Raw genomic sequence first — 23874 nt, forward strand, 5'->3', positions numbered from 1 at the left:
TTTACTCTTTGATTAATTATTGCCAAACATTTGGTAAAGCGTACAAACTTTAAATTTGATGCTGGCATTCTTAACACAAGAACAGAAGTTGACAAGAGTTGTAAACCTGAAACTTACTTCTGATGTTCTAAACAAGCAGTATTTTAGATGGTTTTGTGAAGGCTTACGAAGAGATAACTTAATGCGTTGCTTAATTCTTGCCAACCAGTTGTTACATGTAGGACTTCTGAGTTCCACACATTTCACTGTAACATATTTCAATATTCTTAGCAAACAGTTGTTAAGATTTTCAAACTTTAAAACTGATATTGGCATTTGTAACAATCAGTTATCATAAGATGCGTCAAAAACCATCTTTGATCATCTAAACTTGAACTTGTTAGATCATATTTTAAACCATTTTCTTAACAATATACTTATATATTAAATGCTGAGGAGAGATCAAAATTAGCACGTTTTATGTACTTCCTCTGGTGTTGATTAAAAAATACCTGTGTTTTAACACATTTTAACTTATGTAGAATGAAATGATAATTGTATTTAACAAATTTGAGGTTTTGTTCTGTTGGAATGGTAAAATTCAATTAAAAAAAAATAAAACTGTAAATATAGGTTCTGATGATGTTTACTTCCAAAAATGAAAGGGTATACAAAAATTTCCTTGTACCAGTGAAAATATTATATAACCATGAGGAACTTAGTTCTAAAAAAGAAAATTGAAGCTTATTAATAACTCCTCAGCTGGCAGGGTGTAAGTGGTTTATTAGAAATGAGACGATAAACTTTGCAGTTTTTGTTAAACAACATTAGGTTTGGAAATTATGCTATTAATATCTGAATTATTAACGAACTTTAAAAAAAGGTATTAACTCTATGTCATTTTGAAGAGAACTTAAGATATTTTTTGTCCTTGGAAAGTCCATGGGCCCGTTTCACAACGATTTCCTAAGATGTTTCCTAAGATAGAACTTTGTATATTATTAACCAAAAATTAAGATGGTCTGCTGGTCTAAATATTCATAAAAGCTTTCAATTTTTTTTTGGTGATTTTAATATGGAATTTGCCCATAGCAAACTGTGTTCTAAATCAAAAGCCAAAGGGAAAATACTAAACAGGAGCAGAGTAAACGCAGACCTCTACAAGAAATTAGAGGTAGGATTAGGTGCCGTGAGCATCATCGACTGACCGGTCACATCCGCCGTATTCTCTTTGTCGTAATCTGGGAAACGGGAAAATCCGTAGACATGATGATTGATAATGGCCTAACAATAAGTATGACAAACGCCAGTCAGATTTCGACCTAGCGGAAGACTATTTGCTGACAGGGTCGTTATATCGATCATAGCACTTAACGAAGTGATGACTTCAATCGAGACTGTTGATAATCTTGCATTATCAACTTGTTTGTCAGTAGCTTGCCTCGTTTTAGAATTTGTTTATATGTAGAGCATGCCATTGCTTATTGAATCAAATGAGAGACAAACAAATTGTTATGCAGGTGATGAAGGTATGATGCTACTTAAGTAAGGAAAGTTGACGATAGAAAAAAAAAGTTTTGTTGTTAGGTTACCATTAATGTTTTTTTTATTTTCTGAAAAAAAAATTATCAAAATATGAAACGACGATTTTGTGGTATCCTTTATTTTCAAGTTCACTGGGATACATGTATATGGAGTCGACGTTAGAATGGAAGCAACAATAATTAATTGATAATATGTCTTAATATACCTAAACGTCGAGTTGAAGGCCTCAGCTAGTGATTTTTTTCCCCGTATTAGTCTTAATAATAAATTCTGCTTCATATGAATATAGGAATAGGTCTGCTAATAATGACACACAATTGGTGCTAATAGGAATTACAACAGATTTTTGGAAGACCCATATTCACCGTCTTAATGACTCTTCATTGACACAACTGTCAAAATTGAAATGCTATTAAAAGTATCTTGATATAATGTTGTTAATTACAACTTTCAGTGGTCATATTTTGATAAACAATTATTTTATGATTGACTGAAATTTTGACTTAAGTCTAAAATTGCTTCAATTTTTTTAACATGAGGCCAGATTTCAAAAAGTGCATAGATGTTGTCAATCACGTGTGTCTTCTTGATATCTTACTATACAAGTATACTTTATGTGTCAGTTTTAAAGTTTTGAGAGCGAATGAATGAATTTAATGTATGCTTCAAATTACAGAAGCCTGTTAGTGCCACATAATATATAAACAAAGAAAAGTTTATATAGGAAAAACTCATTGTATATATAAAAACACACACATATATAATTATAAGATAAACTAAAGTTTATAAAAACAAGCAGCTTTATATATAAAGGAGTTACCAATATATATAAAGATTTGTGTATATATATAAAGCTAGGTCGTGTATATGTAAGCAGTACTGTGATATATAAAAGCAACAGTGATAATTATATTAAGCGAAAATTTTTGCTGAGTGACCTTCACTGAGTTCAGCCCAGCGTCTGCATGATAAACCCTGCCTACGGAGGAAAGGATCAACAATATTATGCTCCCAGTGATTAGTTTGAACGATCTAAGTAATGTTACATTACATGATTCCGCAGGAATTTGGGAAAAGTCAGTTGCGGATTTAAAGGGAGGGCATCCAGTACCCCTACCTAAATTTTCAATTTTTAGATTTTTTTCCTGTCAAGTTTTCTTTTCTGTTTCTTGTGTTTACTGTTGTAAATGAACGATGATATATTTTGTCAATACTTTACCTACTTTTAAGGTTCTACATTAAATAATACCTTCTACCAAATTTGCAGAACAGTTGTCTGGAACATTAATTTTACTTCATTCCATTTAGATGAACAAAGATCATGGACATTTAATGGGATCTAGACACTATTTGAGATGAAAATTTTATTTTCTATATTATTTTACAAATAATTAAGGAATTATCATTTCTTTGACAAAATGGCTCGAGGCAAACACAGTATAAACTTATTTAATGTTTTTAGATTTATAACATTATCAAAGAAGAAGAACCAACATTTGATTTAAACTTACCAAAAAAAAAAAATATGTAAACTATATAACAAGACTTGAGCTTTGAAAAATTTCAAAATCTGTACTATCTTGCTTGTAACTCAGTTTGTTTACTTTCAAATTATGACTGAGCATTTGAAATACCCAACTTAACCATTCTAAACACAACAATAATGAGAAAAAAAAACTCTCCCCCCCCCCCCTGCGCAAATAATAAAACCGAGCCTCAAGGAGTTTGTATAAAGCATTGATACAGGGGGTCGGAAGGTGTTTCTTATTGGGACGGCGATTCGGTCGATAAAGGGGGAAGGGGGTAACCGGATTTAGCTTGAAATGAAGATATTTCACGATGTATCCAGTCATCCTTTAACTAAATAAATTATACTGTATATTGTACTGTTTATTTATACACGACCTAGCTTTAGATATATACACAATTCTGTTTATATATTGGTAATTCCTTTATATATAAAGCTGTTTATTTTTATATATTCGAGTTTATCTTATATATAGTGTGTGTTTTTATATATACAATGAGTTTTTCTTATATAGACTTTTCTTTTTTTATATCTTATTTAATTGGCACTAACAGGCTTTCGTACCAAATATCTGTAAGAACGACTCACCATGACTTAAATAGCATCTTTATATTAACGCATCACTTATATATATATATATATATATATATATATATATATATATATATATATATATATATATATATATATATATATATATATATACAGGAAGAAGATAATGGTCACAATATATACACGTATACATAGATCGATGTATGTGCATAATACAGTCTCTTTTTTGAAGGGTTCATTGAGTTAGAAAACTCGTTAGCAACATTGGTAAGTTTCTCTTATAAAATTCTTACTTGAATCAAAATGATTTTAAACAGATTTCAATCGATGAATTAGAACTTCATATTTCATTACGAAATTGAACGTAGGTTATACTAGTAGTTGTTGTGTTGTAACTACACTGTCACGCTCATCTTTTATGCTAACTATTTACAAGCTTAACTGATACCGCTATGGAATAAGTTCGAATTCTATTTATTGCAAATTTAACTAAAGGTAATTATTTTTAACATGACTTTTAAAGCGGTATTTACTCACTACATGTATAAGCCGGTACACGCAGTTAAACCATACATAGTTTTAGATGCATTTAAGATGCATTTTATAACTCATTAGCTTGATAAGCTTTATGTTGAATATACCAGGTAAAGCCTGTTTATTTTTGTTTTCTAAACTAAGGGTCGACATTCTACTTTAGGCCCAATTACAGTAACTTTCGATAGTGGAATGATATGATTTGGCTAGCCCTATTCATCGAATATTTTTGGACTGTGAAAACATATGGTGAGTGAATGGATTTAAAATATTTTTTTCTTATTCATGCAACAATATTTTTTTAAAACAATATTTGTCGAGTTAATATTATTGGCAGGTACAATTAATTGACAAAGTATACAATACGACTGGGAAACAAGCCAATAGCTTATACTAATTTCTCTCTTTGATGAGAAAAATAAAACAGGTAGAAATTTACATTTGCAAAAAATAAAGAAGTTCAACATTTACTGGCTAAAATAAATAATTTCTAAAAGTTAAAGAACATCCAAAGGGATATTTGTTGACCATTTAACCTCCATAATAGTAATACAGTAAAACTTGGTTATAACGAAGTCCTGTATTTACTTCGTTTTATTCATAATTCGTCATATCCGTATTACGAATTCATTATAATAAGTTTAGCGATTTGCTATATTTGTGTTTTCTTTCTGATTTGTGCTGACTGCACGAGACATGAAATAAGATACCTTCTCTAGAAACCTCTAATAATTGGATGGAAAATGAATGGATTTTTGTGAATTTAAACTCATATTAAGAATCATTTTTATTGCTTCTAACTTTTACATGTAAAACTATATATTAAATTTGATTTAAAAGATGTAAATGTCATTATCATCGCCTCTACGGGACTCGAAATTAGTTCTTATATCTGTAAATTCGGAATGGGTCGATACACACAAACACAGACATTTTACGAACAATATGTCTAAACCATATAACTAATACATTTCATATGCTCTGATTTACTGACACGAAGTAAATACTGTATGCAGGGTTATTTTTGCCCCGTGTAATTTCCGCTCTTCTACACTTGCAAACAATTTCGCCCTGTCTTTAACACAGTATATTTAAAGAGAAATAATTTGGAACATTGAAATTTGCCCAGTCATAAATTCGCCCGCTGACAACAAGGGCGAAAGTGGCGAAAATAAAACGGGGGGGGGGTGATTTCCCTGTATAAAGAACCACTTTTCATAAGTGACATGGCAAAACGCAATGTGATTTTCATGCAAACCCTATGTGCAGATAAATATCTTAGATATCATGATATGCATTTCTTTAAAATACTGTTATTGCAGATATGTATCAATACCCCATCAGATTATATGATACATTATCTTAATTTCCCTGAAACAAGGAAGCTTGTATAAAATCAGATAGTCATATTATTTTCATATTCTAGGTAATATTTAAACCAGGAAGTACATTCTTGTTCAAGCGGAGTAGCATGAGTATTAAAAAGTTGGCATGTACAAGCCAGTGAATATACTTAAAACCCAAGATAGGAATATGCACGTTTAAAGCAGTTAACATCCGGTTTTTTAAAATTGTAAATTTAAACATCCGTCTTTTTAAACTGTAAATTCAAACGCCGGACTTTTTCAATATCAATTAATATAATACTTCAATATATTTATGCTTCAAAATGTAAGGCAGCTCTATAATCAACTAACATTTTATTTTCTACTTTTGATATTGTAAATAGATTTAGAAAAGCTTTCCGTTACAGCTAATTGTTTTAAATATATATTGATTTTGTTTATTCGCGTTAATGACATATTATCTAATAGGATGTCGAATCTTCTCCTACTGCATTAATTTTATCTCTGTGAATGAATCGACCAGCGTTAATATGTGCTATCTCGGATTTGGTCGGCATAGTAAAAACTTTGAGTTATCTGATGGTTCGAGATATCGAAGTTAATGAAAGTTGGTCTATTGTTATGTTTCTAGACATGTGTATACACATTATATTTCTATGTATGCGTATACACGCATGTATATATAGTCATATAAGTTATCGTAATTCATATTGTCGAATAAATACTAGAAGGTTTAATTATTTTATTTCATATCTTAAATAAACTTAAAAAAAACAACATAGAATGTTCTTAAATTATCTTGTAAAGCAATACTTTTTAAGAGGAAAATTTGTGTTCGTCTTTGCCAAATATTCTGATTACCGGATACACAATACACAAACAAATGATAAACCGATAAGTGTATAAAGAACAGACACGGAAAATGCAACTTAACATTTCTATTCCAGCTTATCTAATCACAACTCCATCTTGTATAAATTCATGAATGCATAAGCTTTCTTTTAACACCATTGCCGAATAATCTACCCCCCCCCCCCATCCCCCGGAATGAAGACTGTATTCTTCGATATATTGCTTATCAGACACGACGTGTACTGAAGATTGAAATTTTCTAGTACAGACCCATAGACCTAAAAGAGTATTTAAAGCTGCATGATCAGATTTTTTCATTCTTCCAGTATGAAGTACTTTTCCTTACAATCCAATAATATTAGAAAGTTATAGACGTTCGCCTATTTACACCAGCAAAATTGGTCTCAATTCAAAGTTAGAAATATTCAAAGTAAATGAAATTAAGACTGACATAAATTAAAAACACCACTCATTTACCCCATTTTCGCAAAGTTTGTGATATGGAAGGAAAAAAAAAACCCAGGATATACGGTTACATTTACGAAAGTCTAGTTTTTGACGTTTTACAGAAAACATTGCTCTGCATAGACATGCCTGGCAGCTTTATCCCTTTCACGGCACACCATGGAATGCAACCTATGCTGTTGACGGACGTCGATCAGATCTTGACCCGGCTGGAGGACAGTGTGCGATATCAGCGGATGGTAAATCAATAGCAGTATGGCAGGTAGATCTAGGAGAAGTGCGGAACCTGCATCACGTTTTTATACAATACAGGACGGACAATGTCGCTTGGGGTATTTATCGACCAACAAAGTGAAAAAAGAAGGGCGTGTATATTATATTACTTATCTGAAGATATTTATGTTGAGCATACATACATGTATTTGTTAAGTTTGAATACTTGAGACACAGAATTGGACTGCTTGATGTATTCATCTACAAAGTACTGTAACTAAAACGTAACTTCATTTTTAAAAGAAATGACATTATTATATGGACCTATAAGGTTCCTATTAATTGACGAATATTCACAGCCTCATCCTGTGTGATTTATGCGAAAGTTTTATGATGCTTACTAAAACCTGTCAAAAAATTATTGATACGCGTAATGTGTGTTAGACATTTACTATGAAACAGAACCACGTATAAAAACGACGAATAATAAGCCTTAAAGATGATTACAAACAATAATCGTTGCCACTAAATAAGGTCAGATGACATCAATGGCGATGCAAGAAAATCTTCAAATCATATATCAGTTTCTAAAATTGATTCTACTCTCAAATTGTGCCCCCGTCTCTCTCTCTCTCTCTCTCTCTCTCTCTCTCTCTCTCTCTCTCTCTCTCTCTCTCTCTCTCCCCAACGAGTTTACATAAACATACACACTTCTCTTGTTCAGTCTTGAGTTTGTGTATTTTTAAGACATACCTTTTTACAAATTTGTTAAACCTTAACTATTGTACATTAAAAAAAGTTTTATTCGGTGTTCTTGAACTTACAGATGAAAACGACTACTTTAAGAGTAGAGTCTTGGGATTTTCAATCTATGTATCGAACACCACCTACAGAAATGACTGGAGACTGTGTTTCAAGGACAACAAATATACCAGAGCCACAATACCCAACCCTATCAGTGTAACGTGCGTTATGCACGGGAGATATGTCATTTACTACAACAACAGAACTCATTATCCCTTCCCTGCTGGATATTCCACTTACGCCTTTAACGATCTGTGTGAGGTTGAAGTTTATGGTAAGATATATAGAATCGCACGGAATATATAGAGCAGATTTTGCATTTTTAAAAAGTATACCATATAGTTTTTTATTTCATATTTTATTCAAGCGTGAAGTTTTGTCAAATTTAGTAATGCATATAAGAGAATGATTTATATATGCATCGTTTTTGATAAAAACAATTTTTTTAAGAATAATTCATTACTTCTTCCTCTACTTTTAGAAGACGTGAACCGTATCACGTAGACAGCTGTCAAGAATTTACTTCCCGATATGTTTATTATTACTTTTAAACATCGATTTTGAAAGTATAATACGTTTAATATGTTATGTTTACTAATACGATAAAAACTACAACAATTATCAACACATTTATGGCTATATTTGACTCTGAATAGATAGAACGTCGTAAAAGCATTGTGGTTATCAAAAAGAAGGCTGGATGGTTGTGAAACATGTACATTGTACCTACTTCAATGAAAAGAACAGCTCTGTTAAGAGATGAAGGGGTGTTAAGAGATGAAGGAGGCCATTCAATTTTGAGAGTTTAAACTTACGAGTTTTCTTTCCTTAATAAGAGTTTACGACAAAAAATCATACAGGACTAGAATTCTAAAGTAGATATGATACCACGTAGTTTGTTGACTTCTTCATTCTCTTTTTAAAAAAAGAGAAATATTTCAGTTGTCCTCAATAGTGTTTTAAAATCCATAATTTAAGGCTTAAACGCTTAAAACATAAATCATTAACAAATTACCGCTGGTGCATAACGTTATAAGAACGTTTGCTATGTAGACAAGGTGAGGCCTATATTTCTTATTAATGTTTTCTTGATACGCATATTGCGAACACTTTCTGCGTCTACGTTTATTGAGATGTATTTTGAAGGACATGTACAGAGAAAGTCCATTTTTATTCTAAGAAATGCATAACATTTAGTTCAGATGAAACGCACAAAGTTTTAGCTCCTTTAAAAAATAGTTTGACTGGTTTTTTTTTCAATGCAGCTTTATTAATTTCCTCCAAAATCGTTTCGAAGCGATTATGTAATTTTTAAATTACATTACTGGTATATGGGAGGCACTGGTGAAGGCTTGTCCCGAGACACAGTAAGATAATTCTAAGCAGAGTGCAGTGAAATAAATAGCAATATTGTAGGCTTAAAGCTTGGCTATGTAAATGACAAAAATATACGTTATGTCGATGTATCTATTTCGTAAATATCCTAAATATATTTGCAATGTCAGACCATGCACGTGGGGGTCAAAGTCTAGTTATATAGTATAATATAATAAAATATAATAAGCGTAACATATTGATTGTTGTATTAAGAGCATTTATGTTTCGGGACCGTCAATTTTTAGTTAGAGAAGTCGAAAAATATAGCCATAACCATTAGGTCACTTTGATATAGTGAGTTCTTTGTTTCATTTCTGTATAGGTTGTCTGACCTTAGGATATTACGGAGAGAACTGTTCCACTCCTTGTCCAGAAAACTGTAAGGGTGGAGACTGTGACATTGTGGATGGAACTTGTGTTAGCTGTGTTCCGGGATATAGTGGATCTATGTGTAACATAGGTACAGCTTACATTGTATAATGTTTAATTTTACTGATAAAAGTTAAGTCTCTTGGATGTATGTAAGCTAACATTTGCATATCTATTTTTCATTGCTCGAGATATTTTATATATCTTTGTTTTTCCAAACTTCACTTCAAAGTCTGTGGCGCTTGCTACGAAAAAGAACAATGTGACTTCAAAAATGGTACTTGTCCAAATGGATGTGAAGACGGGTATAAAGGGAGACAATGCAAAACTGGTAACGAAAAAATAGTACACTCAGGCTTATGTAGAATGAACGTAGACATGACAGTTGTAGATACAATTCAAATAGATTTCATTATGTTCTTACCAAATTTTAAAATTATGCTAATTTTTTGTAAACGAAGTAATCCGATTCAAAAGCCAAAAAGAAATACATGCTTACATGTATATTTAAACGATTGGGACGGATGATATGTCTGCCTGTATGTAGCCATTTCTTATGACTCTGATGCGTGTTTAGTAGAGTGGGTGCTTGCGACCACTCATGAAAATTGTTGTCAGATGTATAGGGAGTTTTGAAGATCGCTCGCAAATACCTGCTCTGCTGAATAAGCAAATCGGCATCCTTATGCATATATTTTTTTCTCACTGAACATGTTTGTTGAACTTTATTTGTTTTGCTAATCTAAATTTTACAGGTATATTTTGTTTGACAAAAATTCCAAAATTAAGAGAAAAAATTATTAAAATAAAGGTCATAATCAAATTTTAAAACAATTTTGATTGAGGAAGTTAAATGAAATTCTGACTAGCCCATATCTATTTAAAATCTACTCACTTTAAGCTATATGATACGATGCAATATTGTCATTTTGATTGATAAAAACTGTAAAGATTTTTCATTCCTGTCTCCTTAACGTTCATCTACTTTCAAATTTTTGTCAACGATTCCAGAAATGATTCTATGAGATATCCGGTGTCCGGTAAAGCTCGGACTTGTTTAAAGTTATTAAAAAAAAAATTGAAATTCCTTTTTTTTCATGTAATGTCAGTTTGCAACAACAACACGTATGGCCCTAATTGCTCTATGACATGTGGACATTGTCTCTACCTTTATGGAGAAAAATGTAACCACGTGACCGGTCAGTGTCCTCGCGGATGTGCTTCCGGCTTTCAAGGAGACCTTTGTGTTGAATGTACGTACATTTGATATGTTTAATTTACGTAAACTTATTCAGTACCCTTTGTGCATGCGTAGTATTTTTTCTCCAAACATGAGATACACTATGAATACCTATCTCTAGATATTATAAGCGTTTATCATTTCTTTTTTTTTATTTAGCAAGAAGTGAATTCAGGAACACGACACTTGCATGGTCGACATATAATGGTATGATTATTTAAAAGCATACATGTATTATAAAATGTGATCACAATATTCTAACTCTGAATCATTTTTTTTTATTTTCAATATTATCTGATTGTGTTGAAAGTAAATCCATTTACTCAATGTGTTTTAATTTAGTTCATATGAAATGAAATCAGAAATGTAACATCATTGCGTTGCGTAAAGATTGTTTGCTCCATACTCGTAAAGTATTTTAAACAGATAATAGCAAATCCAATTAAACCGGAAAGAAAATTATCGGTGTTAGTATTTCTCACATTGCATATTATTCGATTTATGTTTACTTATTTAGTACCCTCTGTGCATGCGTAGCATTTTTTCTCCAAACCATGAAAAAAAATGTATGACTAACTTTTTCTGTAAATATATATGGCTTTAGTCATTTGTTTTTTTTCAGCAATAGATAAATTCAAGAACAAGACACTTGTACGGCCAATGAATGATGGTATGATTATTTAACAGCATACATGTAATGTAAAATGTTATAACAATATTCCATTCTAAATATATTTTTTTAATTGTACAATTTTCTGATTTTGTGTGAAGTATGTACAGTTACTCGTTTTGTTTTAATTTAGTTCAGTTAAAATCAAATTAGAAATTTCTAATGTTACATGATAGCGTTAATTAAATTTTGATCTCTAGAAATTCTTAAAGTATTTAAATAGACGATGATAAGAAGGACAAATAATCATTGGTGTTGGGTATTTCCCAAAACTACGGTTGAATATGAAAAAGGAATATAATCTAAACATCAGATAAAAGTAATCGTTTACATGCTTGTTAGTGACAGCTGAAATTACATAAGACTAAATTATTTTGACAAAAAAAAGACACCAAAAAATGTGAATCAATATGACGAAATCCATGTAACGTGATATATCCCTTATTTTTGTTATTTTAAAAATTGTATAAATAGTAATAAACAACTTAACAATATATTGAATAAAATAAAAGGAAAAATGGACAATTGCTATTGAGTCCTAGTTCCTTGTAGCTCAGCCATGAATTATTCAACACAATTTAAATCTTAAAATGTAAAAAAAAAAACCACCAAAAAACAACAACACAAGTTCACAAACAAAAACAAATGAGTATAGGTAAAAAGAAAAGGAAATATTGCCCCCCCCCTTTTTTAACAATTATGTAACTGTATAAATTAAAGAAACTTGTTCGGGTATATAGTCTTAACGTTATCATCATTATCTATACATACTACTATATTAAAATAATAGACTCGAATTTTTGGGCTTTAATACCGATAAATCGGAAGACTACTGTCTTTCCTTTTCTATATATTAAACATCCTTGGTACTTGAAGATTATCAATTTCTTTTTAATTTTTTCTCACTCGAGCTTCACTAGTTAATAATCAACGAAAATTCCTCTTAAAAATCCGGATATCATTTGAATTATTTGGATTTTACAATCTTGCGCATGCGCATTACATTCACGCTAAATCATGGGAGGCTTTTTAGTTTATGTTTCCACAATATCACATTTGCATGCATAAACTCAGAAACGATAATACAAATATGTGTAAATTTTCATTAAAAATTTCCTATATATTCTCTTCATCAAAGAAAATATTGAAGATAAATCTAACTCAGTGCATTTAATATGAAAAATCCCGAGAGTTCCGAACGTCAGCATAGTGTGTAAATAAAAGTTAAACATTGGTGAAAAAGTGTTGAATTCTTCATTGATATGAATTAAATTTTATGATGAAAGGTATTTACAGTTTCAAAATGGTTTGTTATGAATAGTTTGTTATTTTTAATGCAGCTTTATTGATTTCCTCCAAAATCGTTTCGAAGCGATTCTCCAATTTTTTAATTACATTACTGGTATATGGGAGGCACTGGTGAAGGCTTGTCCCGAGACACAGTAAGATTATTCTAAGCAGAGTGCAGTGAAATAAATAGCAATATTGTCGGCTTAAATTTTGGTTATATAAATGACAAAAATATACGGCATGTCGATGTATCTATTTCGTAAATGTCCTAGATATCTATGCAATGTCAACCCGTGCACGCACAAGCAAAGTCTAGTAATATAGTAAAATAAAATATGATAAAACATAAGATATTGATTCTTGTATTAAGAGCATTTATATTTCGGGAACGTCAATTTTTAGTTAGAGAAGTCGAAAAATGTAACCATATCAATTAAGTCGGTTTAATATGGTGAGTTCTTTGTTTCATTTCTTTATAGGTTGTCTGACCTTAGGATATTACGGAGAGAACTGCTCCACTCCTTGTCCAGAAAACTGTAAGGGTGGAGACTGTGACAATGTGGATGGAACTTGTGTTAGCTGTGTTCCGGGATATAGTGGATCTATGTGTAACATAGGTACAGCTTACATTGTATAATGTTTAATTTTACTGATAAAAGTTAAGTCTCTTGGATGTATGTAAGCTAACATTTGCATATATACTTTTCATTGCTCGAGATATTTTATGTATCTTTGTTTTTCAAAACTTCACTTCAAAGTCTGTGGCGCTTGCTACGAAAAAGAACAATGTGACTTCAAAAATGGTACTTGTCCAAATGGATGTGAAGACGGGTATAAAGGGAGACAATGCAAAACTGGTAACGAAAAAATAGTACACTCAGGCTTATGTAGAATGAACGTAGACATGACAGTTGTAGATACAATTCAAATAGATTTCATTATGTTCTTACCAAATTTTAAAATTATGCTAATTTTTTGTAAACTAAGTAATCCGATTCAAAAGCCAAAAAGAAATGCATGCTTACATGTATATTTAAACGATTGGGACGGATGATATGTCTGCCTGTATGTAGCCATTTCCTATGACTCTGATGCGTGTTTAGTAGAGTGGGTGCTTGCGACCACTCGTGCAAATTGTTGTCAGATGTATAGGGAGTTTTGAAGATCGCTCGCAAATACCTGCTCTGCTGAATACGCAAATCGGCATCCTTATGCATACATTTTTTTCTCACTGAACATGTTTGTTGAACTTTATTTTTTTTCCTAATCTAAATTTTACAGGTATATTTTGTTTGACAAAAACTCCAAAATTAAGAGAAAAAAATTATTAAAATAAAGGTCATAATCAAATTTATAAAAAATGTTCATTGCAGGAAGTTATATGAAATTCTGACTAGCCCATATCTATTTAAAATCTACTCACTTTAAGCTATATGATACGATGCAATATTGTCATTTTGATTGATAAAAACTGTAAAGATTTTTCATTCCTGTCTCCTTAACGTTCATCTACTTTTAAACTTTTGTCAACGATTCCAGAAATGATTCTATGAGATATCCGGTGTCCTGTAAAGCTCGGACTTGTTTAAAGTTATTAAAAAAAATTTGAAATTCTTTTTTTTTTCATGTAATGTCAGTTTGCAACAACAACACGTATGGTCCTAATTGCTCTATGACATGTGGACATTGTCTCTACCTGTATGGAGAAAAATGTAACCACGTGACCGGTCAGTGTCCTCGCGGGTGTGTTTCCGGCTTTCAAGGAGACCTTTGTGTTGAATGTACGTACATTTGATATGTTTAATTTACGTAAACTTATTCAGTACCCTTTGTGCATGCGTAGTATTTTTTCTCCAAACATGAGATACACTATGAATACCTATCTCTAGATATTATAAGCGTTTGTCATTTCTTTTTTTTATTTAGCAAGAAGTGAATTCAGGAACACGACACTTGCATGGTCGACATATAATGGTATGATTATTTAAAAGCATACATGTAATATAAAATGTGATCACAATATTCCAACTCTGAATCATTTTTTTTATTTCCAATATTATCTGATTGTGTTGAAAGTAAATCCATTTACTCAATGTGTTTTAATTTAGTTCATATGAAATGAAATCAGAAATGTAACATCATTGCGTTGCGTAAAGTTTGTTTGCTCCATATTCCTAAAGTATTTTAAACAGATAATAGCAAATCCAATTAAACCGGAAAGAAAATTATCGGTGTTAGTATTTCTCACATTGCATATTATTCGATTTATGTTTACTTATTCAGTACCCTCTGTGCATGCGTAGCATTTTTTCTCCAAACTATGAAAAAAATGTATGAATAACTTTTTTTATGTATGTTTGGTCATTTGTTTTTTTCAGCAACAGATAAATTCAAGAACAAGACACTTGTACGTCCAATGAATGATGGTATGATTATTTAACAGCATACATGTAATGTAAAACCTGATAACAGTATTCCATTCAAAATATATTTTTTTTAATTGTACAATTATCTGATTTTGTGTGAAGTATGTACATTTACTCGTTTTGTTTTAATTTAGTTCAGTTAAAATCAAATTAGAAATTTCTAATGTTACATGATAGCGTTAATTAAATTTTGATGTTTAGAAATTCTTAAAGTGTTTATATAGACGAAGTCAAATTTGAATTAAAAAGGACAGATAATCATTGGTGTTGGGATTTCTCAAAACTACGTTTTAATATGAAAAAGGAATATAATCTAAACACATCAGATAAAAGTGATCGTGTACATGCTTGTTAGTGACAGCTGAAATTACAAAAGACTAAATTATTTTGACCAAAAAATTGAAAATCCATGTAATGTGATATTTCCCTTCTTTTTTTATCTTAAGAAGTATATACAAAGTAATAAACAACTTAACATGACATTGAATAAAACAAAATTAAAAATGGACAATTGCTACTGGGTCCTAGTTCCTTGTGGCTGAGCAAGTATTTAATCAAAACAATTTACATCTAAAACTGTAAAAAAAAAAAAACAACAACAACAACAAAATAACACAAATTAACAAACAAATAAACAAAAAGAAATGAGTATAGGTAAAAAGGAAAGGAAATATTGCCCCCCCCCCCCCTCTATCTTTTTAATAATAATGTAACTGTATAAATTAGAGAAACTTGTTCATGTATATGATATTCTTTTGCAGCTTATGGTCCACCTGTTTTTCAAACTACAGTTCAAGTCCCTTTTTATTCCATCATCACCGTTGTCGTATTGTTTTCAGTCAGTGCTCTTCTCAACCTGTTTTTCATGTACGTTACTTATTAGTACTCGAATTATTTTTCACCCGATCGTGATCGTATTTTCTTGTAACATTTGAAAATACGTCATGTCAGTTTACTAAACTTTCAGATCCAGACAGGTACTTGCAAGATGCCGCAATCGAGAAGAAAAGGTAGACGAATCTGTCGAACAACCGAACACTATTGTGAACAGTATTGATATTCAAGAAAACGGATTTTCTACTTACCAGGAACTCGAGCATGCTGACCAAAAAGAAAACAATGATGTATATACTTCATTAGCATAAAACCGAATAATGAGGGGTATATGTTGTTTTTATGAAAAGTACGTTTTTGAAAAATATATATTATGTGAAAATTCGAATGCATTTGTTAGAAAGACGGAATATTATTTAAAATTTCTTACTCTTACCCTTGACACGGCCAAATGAACATATTGGTATCCTGCGATCTGTTAAAATGTTGAAAAAGAAACAGCATCCCATTTTTTAAAAACATTCGAATGCTTTATTCGCCTTTTGTTTTTGTTTTATGTGTATTTGTATGTTATTTTCTTGGCAATAAATACTATAATATGTACGAATATAGTTACACAAAATATTTTTTGTCTGATATTATTTGATATACGACTATTGGTACAGCAATTTAAATTAATGATACCTATTTTAAAGAAAATGTCAGTTCGAGGCCTGTGTGGGCGTTCTGGCCTTTGATCTGTATAATGAAGATTCTAAATTGTAGAAATTGTGACCCTCGGACCAAAACTGCAGCCCAAGGCGGGGTTCAAAGTTCAACATAGAGCTACATATGAACAATTTTAAAAATTTTCTTCTCAAGAACTACTGCACCAAAAATGCCAATACTTACACAAAAGGTGGTATATATAGTGAAGATTCTAAATTGTAAAAATTGTGATCCCCGAACAAAAAGTGGGGCCCCAGGCGGGGCTTAGATTTTAACCTATATAGGAAAATGTTTTAAAATCTTCTTCTCATGAACTATAATGCAACTGTTTGGGATATTACTATGGATACATGTACATCCTTAAATAACGTAGATTGTCAATTGTAAAATTCGTAACACCCGGACAATCGATGGGGCACCAAGAGGGGTTCAAAGTTTAAACATTTTAAATAATATAAAGGAAACGTTCAAAAATTTTCTTCTCAAGAACTAAATTGTTATAGTTTGTGGAATTTCTATGTATTCATCCTTGGCTTATGTAGATTCCTAATTGGTAAAATCGTGACCCCTGGACCAATACTGGGGCCCCAAGAGGGGGTCAAAGTTTAGTATAGAAATATAAAGGTAACAGGTTAAAAAATCTTCTTCTCGAGAACTACAATGCTTCAATTTGTGAGATTACTATTATATTTACAACCTTTGATAATGAAGGTTCGACAGTTTTAAAATAGTGACCCCTTGACTAATACTGGCGACCCAAGATGGGTTAAAAGTAAAAAGTAGAAGTATATATGGAAAATGTTTAAAAATCATCTTGAGAACTACAATGCATCAATTTGTCAGATAACTACGTAAGCATCCTCAAAAAGTGTAGATTCGAAATTATAAAAGTCGTGTCCTCAATTTAATACTGGGGCCCCAAAAGGTGATCAAAGTTTAGCAAATAAATATAGAGGGAAAATGTTGAAAAATCATGTTGAAAAATCTTTTTCTAGGGAACTATAATGCTTCAGCCTGTGAGATTACTATGCAATCATCCTTAAATAATGTAGATTCCAAATGATTAAAGCTTTAGCACTGGACTAATACTGTGGCCCCAAGAGGGGTTCAAAGTTTAACATAGAAAGATATATTGAAAATGTTTTTAAAAAGTTTTTCTCGAGAACTATAATGCTACAGTTTGTGAGATTACTATGCACGGATCCTCAAATAGTGTAAACTCTAATGTAGTGAACCAAGAGGTATCTTTCTTGATGTTCTGTACAGTCTAAGAGTTATTCCTCTTGAAGTGAAACTCTTCTACGTTCAGTTGTTCAGGCTGTGTACATGCGGTCCCACCGCACAGCTACACATTTTCATTGCTATGTTACTATTTATGTTGTTCAAGCCAACCATAAACCTCGGACCAATACTGGGTCCCCAGAAAGGGGTTCAATGTTTAAAATAGAAAAAGCATATGCTATGAAATGTAATGTTACAAGGAACTGCTGTTCAGGTGAGCGATGTGGCCCCATCGGCCTCTTGTTAATATGTTGCTCCATACTTTCTCTTAAGTAATACATTTTAAAATGATTCAAAATTTTTAATATTTCTTTATTATACATTGAATACCGTAATTATATAGATGTACGTTATACAGATTTGATCACGATCCGACCTTTACGAACACCTCATAATACTCAAAGAATGATCTTGTTTTTCCCTGAAAATATCCTCTATTAGTTAATTTCAATACTGAAATAATATCAAGAACTTTGAATGTGTTTAAAGAATAATAGGATACATATTAAAACTTATTTTATTGTAGAAATGGCATTCACCGTCTTTAATTCATACGTTACATAAAAGTGCGTGTCATTTGTAATGAAATCAGTAAAGATGCGCTTTTTCATAACGTTCTGGGATAAAAAATGAAAAAAATGATTTTCTCTTCGATTAGTTTTTAATTTAAGCAAAGAAAAAATATTTCAAACCAAATCTTTTGAACTTATTTGTTGCAATAAAATCTTTATTATTAACAAAAAATAAAGATGGTCTGCTGGCCTAATTATTCATAAAAACGTTCATTTTTTATTGGTAATTTTAAAATGAAATTTGGCAATAACAAACAGTGTTGTATATCAAAAGCCAAAGGAAGACTACAAAACAGGAGCAGCGCAAACACAGACCTCTATAAAAATCAGAGGTAGGATCATCGGCCGTGGAGGAGTAAGCATCCTCTGCTGACCGGTCGCAACCGCTGTTTGCTCATTGTTGTAATCTGGGAAGCAAGAAGGTCCGTATACATGATGATTGATAATTGCCTAACAATAAGAATGAAAAACGTCATTCAGCATTCGACCTAGCAGACGATAGTATTTACTGACATGGTCGGTGTATCGACCATAGCCCTGAACGAAATGATGACTTCAATCGAGACTGTTGATAATCTTGCATTATCAACTTGTTTGTCAGTAGCTTGAAAGTTAACGATAGAAAAAATATAAAGTCATTACATTTATCGCCAAGTTTTGTCGTTAGGTTACCATTAATGTTTTTTTCCTAAAAAATATCTAAATATGAAACAAATGACTTTAATTTGGGGTGTCCTATATTTTCAAGTTCACTGTGATACATATGCATGTATATCGAGTCGAAATAAGAATAACAATAGTTAATTGATAATATGTCGTTGATATACCTAAGTGTCGAGTTGAAGACACAGCTTGTAATTTTTTCCTGTTTAAGTCTTAATAATAAATTATGGTTCATATGAATATAGAAATAGATCTGCTAACAATGATGAGCAATTGGTATCAATAGGAATTCCAACAGATTTTTGGACGAATTTGCAAGAAGCAATCTAAAACGTAAGTAAAAAAAAAATGTACACCGTCTTAATGATTCTTCATTGACACAATTAACTGTCAAAATTGAAATGCTATTTAAAGTATCTTGATATAACGTTCTTAATAACACATTTCAATGGTCATGCAATTTATTTTGATGACAATTATTTTATAACTGACTGAAATTTCGAGTTAAATCTAATAATGCTTCATGATCATGAGGCCAGATTTCCAAAAAGTGCATAGATGTTGTCAATCAGAAACAAAAGCATCTTTTTGATATCTTACTGACGTACAAATGTACTTTATGTGTCATTTTTAAAGTTTTGAGGGAGAATAAATGAATGTAATGTATACTCTAAATAGCTGCTAAATACATAATATTATGCATCTTTATATTAAAGCACCACTTATATATATATATATATATATATAACCGAATCTCGTCACATAGTGGCAAACCGTCTGAGGTGTCACATACAGGCAAAGGGTTGATTTTATGGGGAAAAAGCATCTTTTAAGAAATAATTCATGATGACATCGGAAGTTAAGAAGAATTTAAGCAATGATCATATAATTTTTGGTAAGGAAGAAAATTAATTAAAAAATTATTTAACTTAAACAATTTTTTTTGCCACTATGTGATAAGAAGTTTTTACGGAATTTTTGCCATTAAGTTTAAGTGTCACATAATGGCAAACGAAGGGAGAAAACCACTCCGGCCTTATTCTTGACTGACCATTTTTTTTCATTTACATATCGGAGGGGGGGGGGGATAAATCTATTTTAAGTAGGAATTTTCACTTGTTTAGAATAAACTAAAATAGTTTCTAAACGATAAGTATTTATTCATTTATTGAATGATTATTATTACCAGCAATTAATGTCAATACTAATTGAAATCTTTGTTTTGGTCAACTTATAATCATTGTGGGCCTTTTTAAACAATGTGTTGAATGACCACTGTGTGCCTAATGTAACTATTTGTTTAAATTTAAACGTATGTCGAACGCTGAACTATAGCATAAATATCGCAATATGCATGATCGATTTGATTGTGTCCTGCGATAACCAGCATCGACAGATTTAATTAGGAGCACACAGAAAAAAATAATTATGCTAATATGTCATGTATTCTAATTTTTTCTATTTAGTTTCTATATAAATGCATCAGTTTATTCGACTCCAAGACTTCTTCGATAGATCTATTTGTGATCATCATTGTTTGCTAAATATACTTCAAAACAAAACACGTCATTTCCGACATGAATGTGGGTCAGATCTAAAAGGCTGCGTCGGGAGCGGATCGAGTGTGCTTTAATGCAAAGAAGATATCTAAGCACATTTATTAAGTGATATTTTTTTCAAACAGATGAGTTAACTATTGTTATTAACTTATATAATTGGTTAATAAATTAATTCATTAATCAATGATTTTTTTTATTGATAACTATAATTAATTGATTGATTAAAATATTTTGATGAATAATTGTTTTAGGAATTATAATATTAAGATATCATATTTTTTCTACTATTTTTGCGAAAAAATTCGTGCCTTTTTTTATTTCTTCAATATTTTTCAAAGCAGAAGAAAGATTATATTTTATTCGTTTTTTAAAATCAATTTGATAAGATACAAATGATTTTTGGAAATGCAGAAATGTTTTACATTCTTACAATATCTTGCTGCTTTCAAAGCAGCTGATATAATGCTGGAAAATAAATAATCTGTTTTTCAAGGAATGTGTTTAGATTTAACTTTTTTAATAACATTAAGGTCATTTATTTTTCAAATAAGAAAGTTTTTTAACCCTTGCAATAAATTGTTTTATTTACCCGAATATTCGAGTTTGTGATTATCTGAAACAAACAAAATTTTCTACACAAAAAGTTTACTGTGTTTATTTTTTTTCCTTTAATTATTCAAAGCCTGCATTTGTTTCTTAAAAAATTCAAATTATAAAGTTAAACTGGCTAAATGTCTAGAGTAGTGGACAGAAAAAGAAGACTTGCAGCTGATTGAATAAAATGCAATTTATTTTCGACGTTTGATTGTTTGTTACGTATGCAGTTAATAGATGCAGTTAAGATATTTTCACTTTTTGAATATTTTTTTTGTTAAATGTAAACCATCAGGCGCATATTAGTCTTATTTCCCGAACGGATTCTCGCAAAAACAAACACTTATATATTTTACTGGGCAATTATGAGATCCTCTTAAGGGACACATGTAGAATTTACCCGTGTTTACCTGGATATCAATATGCAGTAAAAATATTGTGAATTCAAATTACAAATTCATGAACGTTTCTATTTTAATGAAGGGTTTTAAGCAAAAAACAAATGGAGTTTTCAGTCATTTTTTTTTTAAGTTGAAAAAACATTGTTTTACACGTGTATACAATGTCAAGTAGTAACTTTACTAAAACATTTTTAAATTCAAAATGCTCTGATCTAATTCCTGGTTTTTATAGATATTTTATAATATATTTTAAAACTGCACCAGATATATTTCGTCCAATTTCGTAAGCCATATACACGTATACATCTTTGAAACTGTATGGAATCATTTGCTTCTCTTTTACAGATTACCACTCTGGAATATCTGGAGGAAAAACAATCTGTAAAATTTACTTTAGATGGATAACATACGTAATTCGGTATATACACAGAGAGAATGATACCACCTAGTCAGTCTTTCCCTTTAATTTTAAAAGCGGGGACATAATAATTGTCTGGAAATACCCAGATATCCAATGAACATACTTTTAATTATTATTGTCAAATTAAAAAGATAGGGGGAAAGCTTGCGCAAATGCCCATTAAGTATTGCCGTAAAATGCAATTTAATTTTTTCTCTCAATTAAATATATGTAATAATATTTGCAAAAGAAATATTTCTAATTATATTCAGTTGTTAATATTTTATCAAAGGATTAAAAAAAGTTGCCAAAAATTTTGGCGTTATCGAACCCACAAGATAGAAAGCTTAGATATGTAAGAATATCTTGTGTCTCCTTTTCTAACCACTTAGCCATTCAGCCAAAACAAAGTGAGATAATTAAATGCTATGTCTGACTTTGTCCACGAATTTAGGGACTTTTATTTTTGACTTTTGACGAGTATTTGGATACAAAATGATGTATTTATTGTATAGTTGGTCATTTCTCCCCATTTTTGTTGATTGAAATTGGTTTGTGGTCTATTTGTCCTTATTTAGACTACATTTATCAGAAAAATATGGAACACAGACAAACTGTATTAGAATAGGCATTCATGTTTTGAAAAACGTCGTTAGTTAGATGTTTTGATACCTACTCGCCAGTTTGAATCATATTTCAATCAACGGCCATATCTCAGGGCTACAGATCGATGATATGTTAAACATATCTTGTGGTGAATAATTTTGTGAATTATCAGATTTGTTAATAATTTAATTTTTAGCATCTTATCCGTCCTAGTACAGGCATTTTACATCTTCTTTGCTTTAAATACTGTATTACTATATACTACCAGTACACGTTTTTTTTCAACTGGTCTCACCGTTTTTGACAATTTAACAAAGTTACACGAGACCATCACAGTATTTATAGGCTATAGCTTTTGTACTATCTTATAGAATCGGGGATTTTTTCTTCTAAAAACTGCATAAGCCTTCTGGAAATCAATCACAACATTACATTGAAAAGATCACAACATATACACATTAAAGACCTTAGCTTTTTGAGGTCACATCATTTAAACATTTGATTTGTAAGTCTTATGATACAGTTACATATAACTGAGAGGATCACAACAGTTATTAGTTACTTTCCAATAAAGATATACATATAAATCTTGCCTTTAATTAAGTCATCCGAGAGAACTACCAGTGTTAAACATTAGTATCTTTGGTTTTTGATACAATCAAGGAGATCACAACCTCACCTTGTACAGTAAGAGCCAGATAACCATTACACCTAAGTGTCCTAGACTACTGATAGAGTCAACTAAAAAGAGCATAATAAATACATGTTAGTACAAAATAAGTTTGATAAATTTCACTTTAAGGATCACAACACTTACATATCAGTTCTCTATAGTATTGATAGAATGCATTAAAAGAGTCATAACAGTTACTGACAAGTACCTGTCCTATTGACTGAATTCTCTTAGAGGAATAAAACAGTTATTCATTAAGTTTACTTGGCTATTGAACCGTTCCACTGAGATACTCACAACAGCTTCAACTTAGTACACGTATCAAAAGCTATTAATGTAGTCTTCCGAAAGAATCACAACATTTACACATTAGTATCAGCTATACATTGCTAC

At 31.0% G+C, this 23874-nt stretch overlaps 1 pseudogene; it reads left to right on the forward strand.

Moving 5' to 3' along the window:
* The first annotated feature begins 3749 nt into the window (after positions 1-3749).
* LOC128174544 (multiple epidermal growth factor-like domains protein 10) overlaps positions 3750-23874 on the forward strand; it is a 293920-nt pseudogene continuing 273795 nt past the window's right edge.

The sequence above is a fragment of the Crassostrea angulata genome, chromosome 2 (assembly GCF_025612915.1).
Source record: "Crassostrea angulata isolate pt1a10 chromosome 2, ASM2561291v2, whole genome shotgun sequence".
Classification (NCBI taxonomy): Eukaryota; Metazoa; Mollusca; class Bivalvia; order Ostreida; family Ostreidae; genus Magallana; species Magallana angulata.